The 9,460-nt window shown below is 50.0% G+C and overlaps 1 long non-coding RNA gene across 1 annotated transcript in view; it reads right to left on the bottom strand.

Annotated features, from left to right (window-relative positions):
* LOC107184121 overlaps positions 1-9,460 on the bottom strand; it is a 19,004-nt gene that overhangs the window by 9,286 nt on the left and 258 nt on the right. The gene's annotated exons all lie outside the window — the stretch shown is intronic.

Below are 9,460 nucleotides of genomic sequence, written 5' to 3'. Positions count from 1 at the left end.
ACACCTTGGGAGGCAGACGGGACTATTCTCCTCTTACAAATGAGGGTTCAGGGTCAGAAGCTAAGTGGGTGGGGGCCAGTTTTATGCCAAGTTCTGTGCTGCACTTTGGGGTTTCCATCGAGAGCAGAAGGAGGTTGACAGGAAGTGAAGTAGTTGACAGGATGGAGAGATGGCTCTGAAAAGTTAATGCTACGTGCTCTTGACTTAGACCAGCGGTTCTCAACCTGTGGGTCGCGACCCCTTTGGCGGTCGAATGACCCTTTCACAGGGGTCGCCTAAGACCATCCTGCAGATCAGATATTTACATGACGAGTCATAACAGTAGCAACATGACAGTTATGAAGTAGCAACGAAAATAATTTTATGGTTGGGTCACAGCATGAGGAACTGTATTTAAAGGGCCAGAAGGTTGAGAACCACTGACTTAGACTAACATGAGGAGGGCTGCCAACTTAGAACTTCAGTTCAACTCTCTTATGCTCCTCCCGTGTTTTTTTTTTTCTTTTTTTTCCCCTCCAGCTTTTAAATAGAAATCCTGAGTTATGCCAACACCTAAGGTCAACCCCACTTCACTGCACATTAGTAATGCACACATATTTCTGAGTGCCTGCTGCTTAAGTACGCCTGTCACATACTACAACGGCTGAAGCATCAGCTTACACATTTCAAATGGACTTCAAATGAGTAAGCAAACAATGGAAATGTGAACAATGTGGCAAAGGGTCCTCAACAGTAACAAACAGCGAGTACCCACGGTAAACAGTATCTCATAAACCATCTGGTGAGCTGGGGCATCAAGACAGTATCACCCCAGGTCTGGGTTTAATGGACGAGGCACTTCTATCAAAACCTGTCTTCTTAAAGGGCCTGAACACAACACATCTCTTGCAGGCTCCCCAGTGCCTGGCGCATTCCCTTTAAGTCTTTTCTTTGCTAATACCCATTTTCTTCTGACGTTTTCATCTGTGGGGAACCATTAGCAGCGTGCGAAGGCTTTCAACTCCCTTCGCTTCCACCACGTGGCCCCCAGGACCGGAAATCCGGCTGCCCCGCGTCACGTGATGAGATATTGGCTCTGGTGGCAGCTGCGAGCCTGGGAGGGTGTGCTGGGGCAGCGCCGCTTCTCTGGGCGGAGGTTTCCTCCTGGGAGAGGGGCCCGCAGGCTGTGAGGGCAGGGGGAGGAGGTGGTGGGGGTGTGAGGGCAGCGGGAGGAGATGGAGGCCTCCTCGAGGGCAGACGGGCTGCAAGCGGAATGAGAGAGGTTGTCTCCTGCCGGTGAAGACTTCACGGGGCCTCCGCCAGGCATTACCTCCCGCACATGCAAATCCGCCTGCACCCCGAAACCAGTACTCAGCGCACCTCTGCGGACATTCAAAGCCCATTTGAGTTGCCTGATGCACGAGTTCCTCCAGAGGCGAGCGAGACAGCCTCCCTGACTTCTGGTTTCCGCGCTCACGCTGTCCGCAGGTGACCTCGTCGTCCAGAGCCTCGCTTTCGGCGTTTTTACGCTTTCTGTTGCTGACTTTGCTGTTGAAAATGGCCCCAGCACAGTGCTGTCGCTGTCCCTAAGCGCAGGAAGGCTGTGACAGCCTGCGGGCGAGATGCACGTGTTAGCTAAGCTCTGTTCTGCCAGCATCCGTCTCGCCCCTGCCATGAATTCAGTGTCAATGAATGGACAACACGCATTCAGCAGGGTGTCTGTGAGTACCAGCGCAGGTAAGCAATGTCATTGCTCTGTGTCGGTTGGTTGATGAAAACGTTGCGACCACAGCTGGAAGGAGTTCACCCTGTCTCCCGTGGAGCGATGATGGTCCAGATGCAGGTTCACAGGGCTTTGGTGGAACACAGCTACCGCCGACGGCACGAGTCGACCATGTTTTGCTTTCCTCTGAGGGCCCACGACTCTTGAGACCCATTTTAGCTTTGAAGAGGTTCTTGCCAGCGTCAGGCCAGGACTCTGTAGCCAGGGCTCAGGCCTCAGTCTGCCCACTTTTCCTGTGCCAGGGACACCTCTCTTGGTTATGGAGGGACCCAGCCGGGCCAGCCCACCTGGGCAGCAGAGTGGGAGGAACAAACGTTCGGACAGGCAGGCTTGGGTTTGAGTCCTGTCTTCACCCCTCAGCAGCTATGTGACCTGAGGCAAGTTACTGACGCTCTGGGCCTCCATTTGCTTATCTGCAGGATGGGCATAATAACTACCTCCCTGATCAGAGGTCTGAGGTAGGATTCAGTGACCCGCCTATAACGTACTTGATGCCTGGCTCATCGTGAGCACTTAGAAAATGGCAGCTGATGGTGATAATTGAGTGCAGGGCTTCTGGATGCTTTGGGGGCTTGTCCTGCTCCACTGTGAGCACAAGGACAGACTGCGTGATCTGCAAAAAAATGTCGGCCTCACCACTGACCCTCTCGCTTCTCCTGGGCTATTCTGGTCCCCCCAGGACACACTGCCCCGGTCCAGCTCGTGTGTCCCCTGAGGTCAAGGCAGCGAGGCCCTTAGTACAGAACAGCCCCGCCCCCGAGGGGCAGGTGAGGCAACTATGGGAGAAGCCAATATGCACACAGGTGTGTGGGGAATGACTTTGGCCAGCCATGGGTGGGGTAAGGCTGCTCAGTTCTAGCCACACGATAACATTTAAGGAAATCCTATTTCCAGCACATTGCAAAGGAGTCTGTGGTCCCGTGGGTCTCAGATTACATCCGATTCTCTCATCTCCGCTTCCCTGAGTCGGGTCCCCGCCATCACTCACTGCAGCCCCTCTGCCAGTTCCACTCAGCCCAGAGCCACGTGCCTTCCATTCGGATTGTTGTTCTTCGGATTGATGTCATCCCCTAGGTCAGTGGTTCTCAACCTTCTGGCCCTTTAAGTACAGTTCCTCATGGTGTGACCCAACCATAAAATTATTTCGTTGCTACTTCATAACTGTAATGTTGCTACTGTTATGACTCGTCATGTAAATATCTGATCTGCAGGATGGTCTTAGGCGACCCCTGTGAAAGGGTCATTCGACCGCCAAAGGGGTCGCGACCTACAGGTTGAGAACTGCTGGCTTAGGTCCGTGGTCAGCAAACCGCGGCTCGAAAGCCACATGTGGCTCTGTGGCTCCTTGAGTGTGGCTCTTCCACAAAATACTGACTTCTGCGCATGGGCCACGAAGTTTCAATCGCACTGTACATGCGCGCCCACAGGTGGTATTTTGTGGAAGAGCCACACTCAAGAGGCCAAAGAGCCGTGTGTGGCTCACGAGCGGAGGTTTGCCAACCACGGGCCTAGGTCACCTGAGGGCACATGTGGGAAGGTTCTTCCCCAGCCCTGCCTTTCCGGAGTCAAGGGGAGAGAACAGTCACCAGGGAGTCCAGAGGCCTGGCTTTTGTTCCCTGTTCCGACGCTAACCTCCTCCGTGACTTGAACGGGTCCCATCTCTTCCTGTCAGTTCCCCTCCTGGAGAACTGGCCACAGCAGCGGTTTCCAAATTGTGTTAGGCTGGGGTCTGGCGTTCCACAGCTGTTTGATTCAAATTCCAATAAAAAACAGTAAATGTTTTTAAAACCTTTTAATTTTTTAAAAAAAATACCGTGCACTCAAGGTTTCTATATGCTCCCTTAAAAAAAATTTTTTTTATTGATTTCAGAGAGGAAGAAAGAGAGAGAGATAGAAGCATCAATGATGACAATTCCTGCATACCCACCCCTGGGGATTGAGCCCACAACCTGGGCATGTGCCCTGAACAGGAATTGAACTGTGACCTCCCAAGTTCATAGGCCAACACTCAACCACTGAGCCACACTGGTGGGACTATATGCAACTTTCCATTTTTTCAATCTGCTCGTCTGTCTTTGTGCCAATACAACACTACCTTCATTATAGTACCTTTATAGTAAGTCTTCCAGCTCCGTTGTTCTTCAAGATTAGCTTGGCTCTTCTCAGCCTTTTGCATTTCCATATAAATTTTAGAATCTGTTTATCAGTTCCCTACTCCTCACAAAAATGTTTTCAATCTGGGATTTTTATTAGGATTACATGGAATCTATTGGTCAATTTGGTAAGAATTGACAACCTAACACGAGTCTTCTAATCCATGAACATGGTATATCCCTTCTTCTGTTTAGTTCTTTGATTTCTTTCTATAATTTTAGTATTTTTCAGTATAGAGGTTGCACAGCTTTCTTTCCATTTATTCTTGGGTTTTTGATATTACTTAAAATGGTATATTTTAAATTTTATTTTTTATTTTTTTTGTTACTGGTTGTAGAAATACCATTTATTTTTATATAGTGACCTGACTCTAATGGCCTTACTTAAATTCCTTTTTAGTTGTAATAGCTTATAGATTCATATGGATTTCCAATATTAAGAATCGTATCATTGATGAATAATGATGATATCGTTTTCCCTTCCTAATCCTTACACCATCTGTTTCTTTTTATTGCGCTGGCCTCGACTACCAGTACACTGTTGACTGAGAGTAGTGAGAGTGGGCATCCTGGTCTTCTCAGAGGGAACACTTTCAGTAATTCACCTTTAATTATGTTTGTTCTACATTTGTTGTACATACCTAGGGTCAGATGAGGGAGTTCCCTTCTGCTTCTAGTTTGCCACAGTTGTTTTTTTTAAAAAAATATATATTTTATTGATTTTTTTACAGAGAGGAAGGGAGAGAGATAGAGAGTTAGAAACATCGATGAGAGAGAAACATCGATCAGCTGCCTCCTGCACATCTCCCACCGGGGATATGCCCGCAACCCAGGTACATGCCCTTGACCGGAATCGAACCTGGGACCCTTCAGTCCGCAGGCCGATGCTCTAGCCACTGAGCCAAACCGGTTTCGGCTAGTTTGCCACAGTTTTATCATAAATGGTTGTTGCAGTTTTCGAGTGCATTTTCTGCATCTACAGAGATCATCCATCACACGATGTAGCTCCTTTTTTATTTTAATGATAGTGGTTACATTTTGGTTTCCCAAATGTTTAATCAGCCTGGCATTCCTAGAATAAACCTCATTTGGTCGTAAAGTATTACCTGCCCTTTTCATATAGCATTGGATTAGCTTACTAATATTTTTGTTTAGAATTTTTGCATGTATATTCATGGGAGCCGTTGGTCTGTAACCTGTACCGAACTCTAACCCACTGAAGACCTGCAACATGTCAGCTTGTGTTACTAGCTTCACTCCTTTCTGTGCACGTATGTTGTCACTGTTCACATTCCCGATGAGGGCTGTCCTCACTCTGGACTGGTGTTTGAATTCAGGCTGCATGCAGGCATCTGCTCCAGCCAGACCTCACCCAGAAGTTCATTACTCTGTTCATTACTGCATTCCGTGCTTCGTTAGATGCCACTGTGCAGTTAAACCCACAACTCACGTTGCTGGAGCACCGGCCATAGTCAAGGCACTGTGCTCAGGGCCGGGGGGATGGGGCACAGCCGCTTCTCCAGGAGGGGAGCTTGCCTTCCAGAACAGGGGCTTGCTCAGGGAGGGGGTGGTTATTTAGCAATTCAACTATGTACTGATTCTCTCTGAGTCTTTGGAATTATTTTTTATTTTCGAGTGTTAACCAGGTAAGCAGTTCAAATACTGTGGTCATTTACAACTGCTGCTTTGTCTGAACTGGGATCGTACGCATACTGTGCAGCCGATTTAGGAATAACCTGGCTGCTGAGGCCCCTATGAAACCGTCATTGCCAAATCCCTTGTTTTGAATCTGTCATCAACCTCACTGCTGCTATTGATTGGCTGACTCTCTAGCAAGTAGACCCTGTCGACATGAACTTTTAAATCCATTGCGATTTAAATGCTCTCCTCCCCAGGAGCGTGCCTGTGCTTCCCCATCTCCCCACTTCCTCTCTTCTTACCTCCCCTCCTCCTCTTCCCCCAAGCCCCCCCCAAAAAATAAAAAGGAAGGGTAAATGCCACCTGTATCTGTTTCCTTTTATTTTCTGCAGTTTGAATATCTTATGTCTGGATATGGTACTTTTTGGGTGTTTTTTATTGTTTTTTTCTTTTCCTGGGCTTTTAACATTTATTATTCTTTTTAAAATATATATATTTTTATTGATTTCAGAGAGGACGGGAGAGAGAGAGAGAAGCATCAATGGTGAGAGAGAAGCATTGATTGGCTGCCTTCTGCACACCCCCACAGGGGACCGAGCCCGCAACCCGGGCATGTGCCCTGACTGGGAATTGAACCACGACCTCTCGGTCCATAGGTTGCACTCAACCACTGAGCCATGTCAGTTGGGCAAAATTTATTATTCCTTATCCTGCTTGGTATTCTCTGAGATTCCTGGATGTGTGGTTTGCTGCCTGTCATTATTACGGGCATTTAAAAATATTTTTATTGATTTCATAGAGGAAGGAAGAGAGAGAGAAACATCAATGATGAGAGAGAATCATTGATTGGCTTTCTCCTGCACTCCCCCCGCCGGGGATCAAGCCCGCAACCAGGCATGTTCCCTTGCCCAGAGTCGAACCTGGGACCCTTCAGTCCACAGGCCGACGCTCTATCCACTGAGCCAAACTGGCCAGGGCTCATTACTTTTTGAAAGTTCTTGGCCATTAGTACTTCAATGTACTCCTGCTCTGTCTCTTTTCTTCTCCTTCTGGTAATCCAGTCACATGTGTGTCACACCTGGACACTGTCCCACAGTTATGGGCTACCTCTTGTTTCTTTCAGTCTCTTATCTTCGCACTTCAGTTTGGGACATTTCCATTGACATATCCTCAGGCTCACTGGTTCTCCTCTCAGCTGTGTCCGGTCTATTGATCAGCCCGTCAAAGGCACTTTCCATTTCTGTTACAGTGTTTTTTGTTTCTAGCGTTTCCCTGCATCTTTTCTTCAAGTTTCCCTCTCTCTGCGTACATTACCCATCTGTTCTTGCATGTTGCCTGCTTTTTCAATGAGAGCCCTTAACATATTAATCATAGTTACTTTAAATTCCGTCTGATAACTCCAGCACCGAAGTCACATGAGTCTAGTTCTGATTACTGCTTTGTCTCTTTAGAGGTTTTTTTTGTTTGTTTGTGGGTTTTGTTTTTTGTTTGTTTTTTTACCTCTTAGCATTCCTTGCCATTTTAGTTGAAATGGGGACGTGTGGCATCAGGATCTGCGGGAAATAGGCATTTAGTGTGAGGATGCATGTTAACCTGCCTAGCAAGTAGGCTGTGTGTGAAGTTTGCTACAAGTGCCAGAGACTTCAAATTCGCTTTTGGTTTCCCCTCGTGACTTTGGGCTTTGCTGAGCCCTCCTCAGACCGAGCCTGAGTCCTGCAGCTCTTTCAGCTCTGGCCTATATTCGCCCACTGGCCAGGCTGCTGAGGTGGCGAGGTGGGGTAGATGGACAGCGCAGTGGGCCGGTGGCTCTTTGCACCCACACACAAGAGCTGTGGGGAACAAGAGGACCTCCCCACCAGCTGCAGAGCAAGGATGTGAGGCTTTCTCTCCTTGAAATTCCACAGAGAAGAACCCTGTGACTGGCTAACATCTTCGGTGTGGCCTGGGTATGGTGGCCATGCCGGCTTGCTCGGCGAACAGCAGCGTCTCAAAGATAGAGACCTGATGGCTCTGCCTTGGCGTCTCCTCGGTGCTCAGACAAGGCTGGCACGCTGCAAGCTCTCGGTAGCTGCCGCCTGAACTAATTCACCTTGAGCTGCTGTTCCCAGGGACCAGAAGCTGCCAGTGCTGGGCTGAGGTTTCAGGGCACGACTTGCCTTTGCTCTGTGCCCCCCCACGCTCCAGGTCCAGTCTGGCACATTGTGGGTTTGCAATCAATATTTGCATAATTAAAATAGATGCACGATGATCTGAGAGTCTGGAGTGTCCAGAAGGCTCCAGACTAAATGCAACTTGCGACTTATTGGACATTTGGAGCAGCAAATGTCCCCTTCATTGTAACTACAGCTCACGTAAGTGGTCTCCCAGTGAGTCTGTCTCCCCTGATTGCCCAAAGTCTGCCTCTGCACAGAGGAGGGGAGGGGTAGGCACAGGTATAGGTGGGAGGGGTAAACGAGTCTAAAATTAAGTCTTTATTCAGCCCAGTTTAACACATTGCCTGACACCTGTTCAGAATTGGGCTTGCACAGGGCACATGGATATGAAGATACAGTGTCTGAGGGTCTCCTCTCCGGCTGTAGAGAGCCAAGGAAGGGAGAGAGGGGAAGGGCACTGGCTTAGAGGGCTTTCCTTACTCTCCCTGGGCCTCAGTTTCCTTTGCTATAAAATGGGGTGGATGTTGGAACCTATCTCGCAGACTTGCTATGCATTGCCAATAGTCATATGTACATGTGCGTGACCCAGTGCTCAGCATGGGAGCAAAGAGGGGCTCTCAGAGAGTGGGAGCCATCACCCCTTTATCCTTGGTGCCGTTGGCGGCTTTGGAACCAGGACTGCAGTGATGATAAAGGTGCTGTCGGAGAGGCATCTTGCAGTGTGGACGGCACACAGGCTGGAGGCAGGGAGGCCCAGGGAGTCTGAGGCCCTGGCTGGGGACAGTGGGAGGGAAGAAGGGCCTTGAATGGGCCAGCTGCCTGCAGTGGGTCCCTCTGCCTCTGGCTTTCAGGTGTGAGAACATGCCCCGCTTGCTCATGTGACTTCGGTGGGAGCATTTGTGGCTGGGCCTTAGCACCTCTTCCCACACCTTGACTGGGCCCCAGGGTTTGGAGGTCCGGCTGCCCTGGCCTGTTGGCTCTGCCCGGTTGATAGGGGCTGGAGGTGCCCAGATGCTACTTAGCTGGGACACAGGCTTCTTTGTGGCACCCAGAGGAGGTAGGCAAGTCCGAGGCCTTGTTGTTCTTCACAGCCTGTTCATGCCATCCTGCCTCTATCCACCCCGTTGTTCACGCACTGGCTGGGCACCCGCTGTGTGCCGGGCCCCAGAGCTGGCCTTGGAGAAAGGACGACTAGGGCAAGGTCTCTGCCCTCGAGAAGCGCCCAGTCCAACCACCAGGCTGCTGAGATGGGCCGGAAGGCACCACAGAGCTCCTGTCTACACGCCTCATGCCTCGTTCGTCCACAGCAGTGAAAGCTGCCCTCCTACCCCCGGAACAGCTGCTGGGAGTTGGCAGGCGGCGCACGGGGCCTCCTCAGTCACAGGTCCTGTGTCCACAGCCCCAGCCAGGAGGCTGTGCTGGGCGGCGGTTACGGCCTTGCCCCGGAGCCAGGTCGCCGGGTTGAGTCTCAGCTCTGCTCGTTGCTCACTGTGTGCTCCATGGGGATGTCCATGAGGCTGGCCCTTTCTCCTTCCTTCCTCGGTTGTGATGGCAGCGCTGTAGCAGCCATTTTGTGATCATGAGAACAGAGGGCACCTCCGTCCTCTCATCTTTGAACTGCTGAGCCAAGGCCCACAGACACATACCTATCTCTGTAGTCTTTTATGTGAGGAAATAAACACCTTGCTGTAGCCGGTTTGGCTCAGTGGATAGAGCTTCAGCCTGCAGACTGAAGGGTCCCAGGTTCGATTTTG

This window comes from Myotis davidii, unplaced genomic scaffold (assembly GCF_000327345.1).
Source record: "Myotis davidii unplaced genomic scaffold, ASM32734v1 scaffold651, whole genome shotgun sequence".
Classification (NCBI taxonomy): domain Eukaryota; kingdom Metazoa; phylum Chordata; class Mammalia; order Chiroptera; family Vespertilionidae; genus Myotis; species Myotis davidii.
This window is presented reverse-complemented; position numbering and strand designations above follow the sequence as displayed.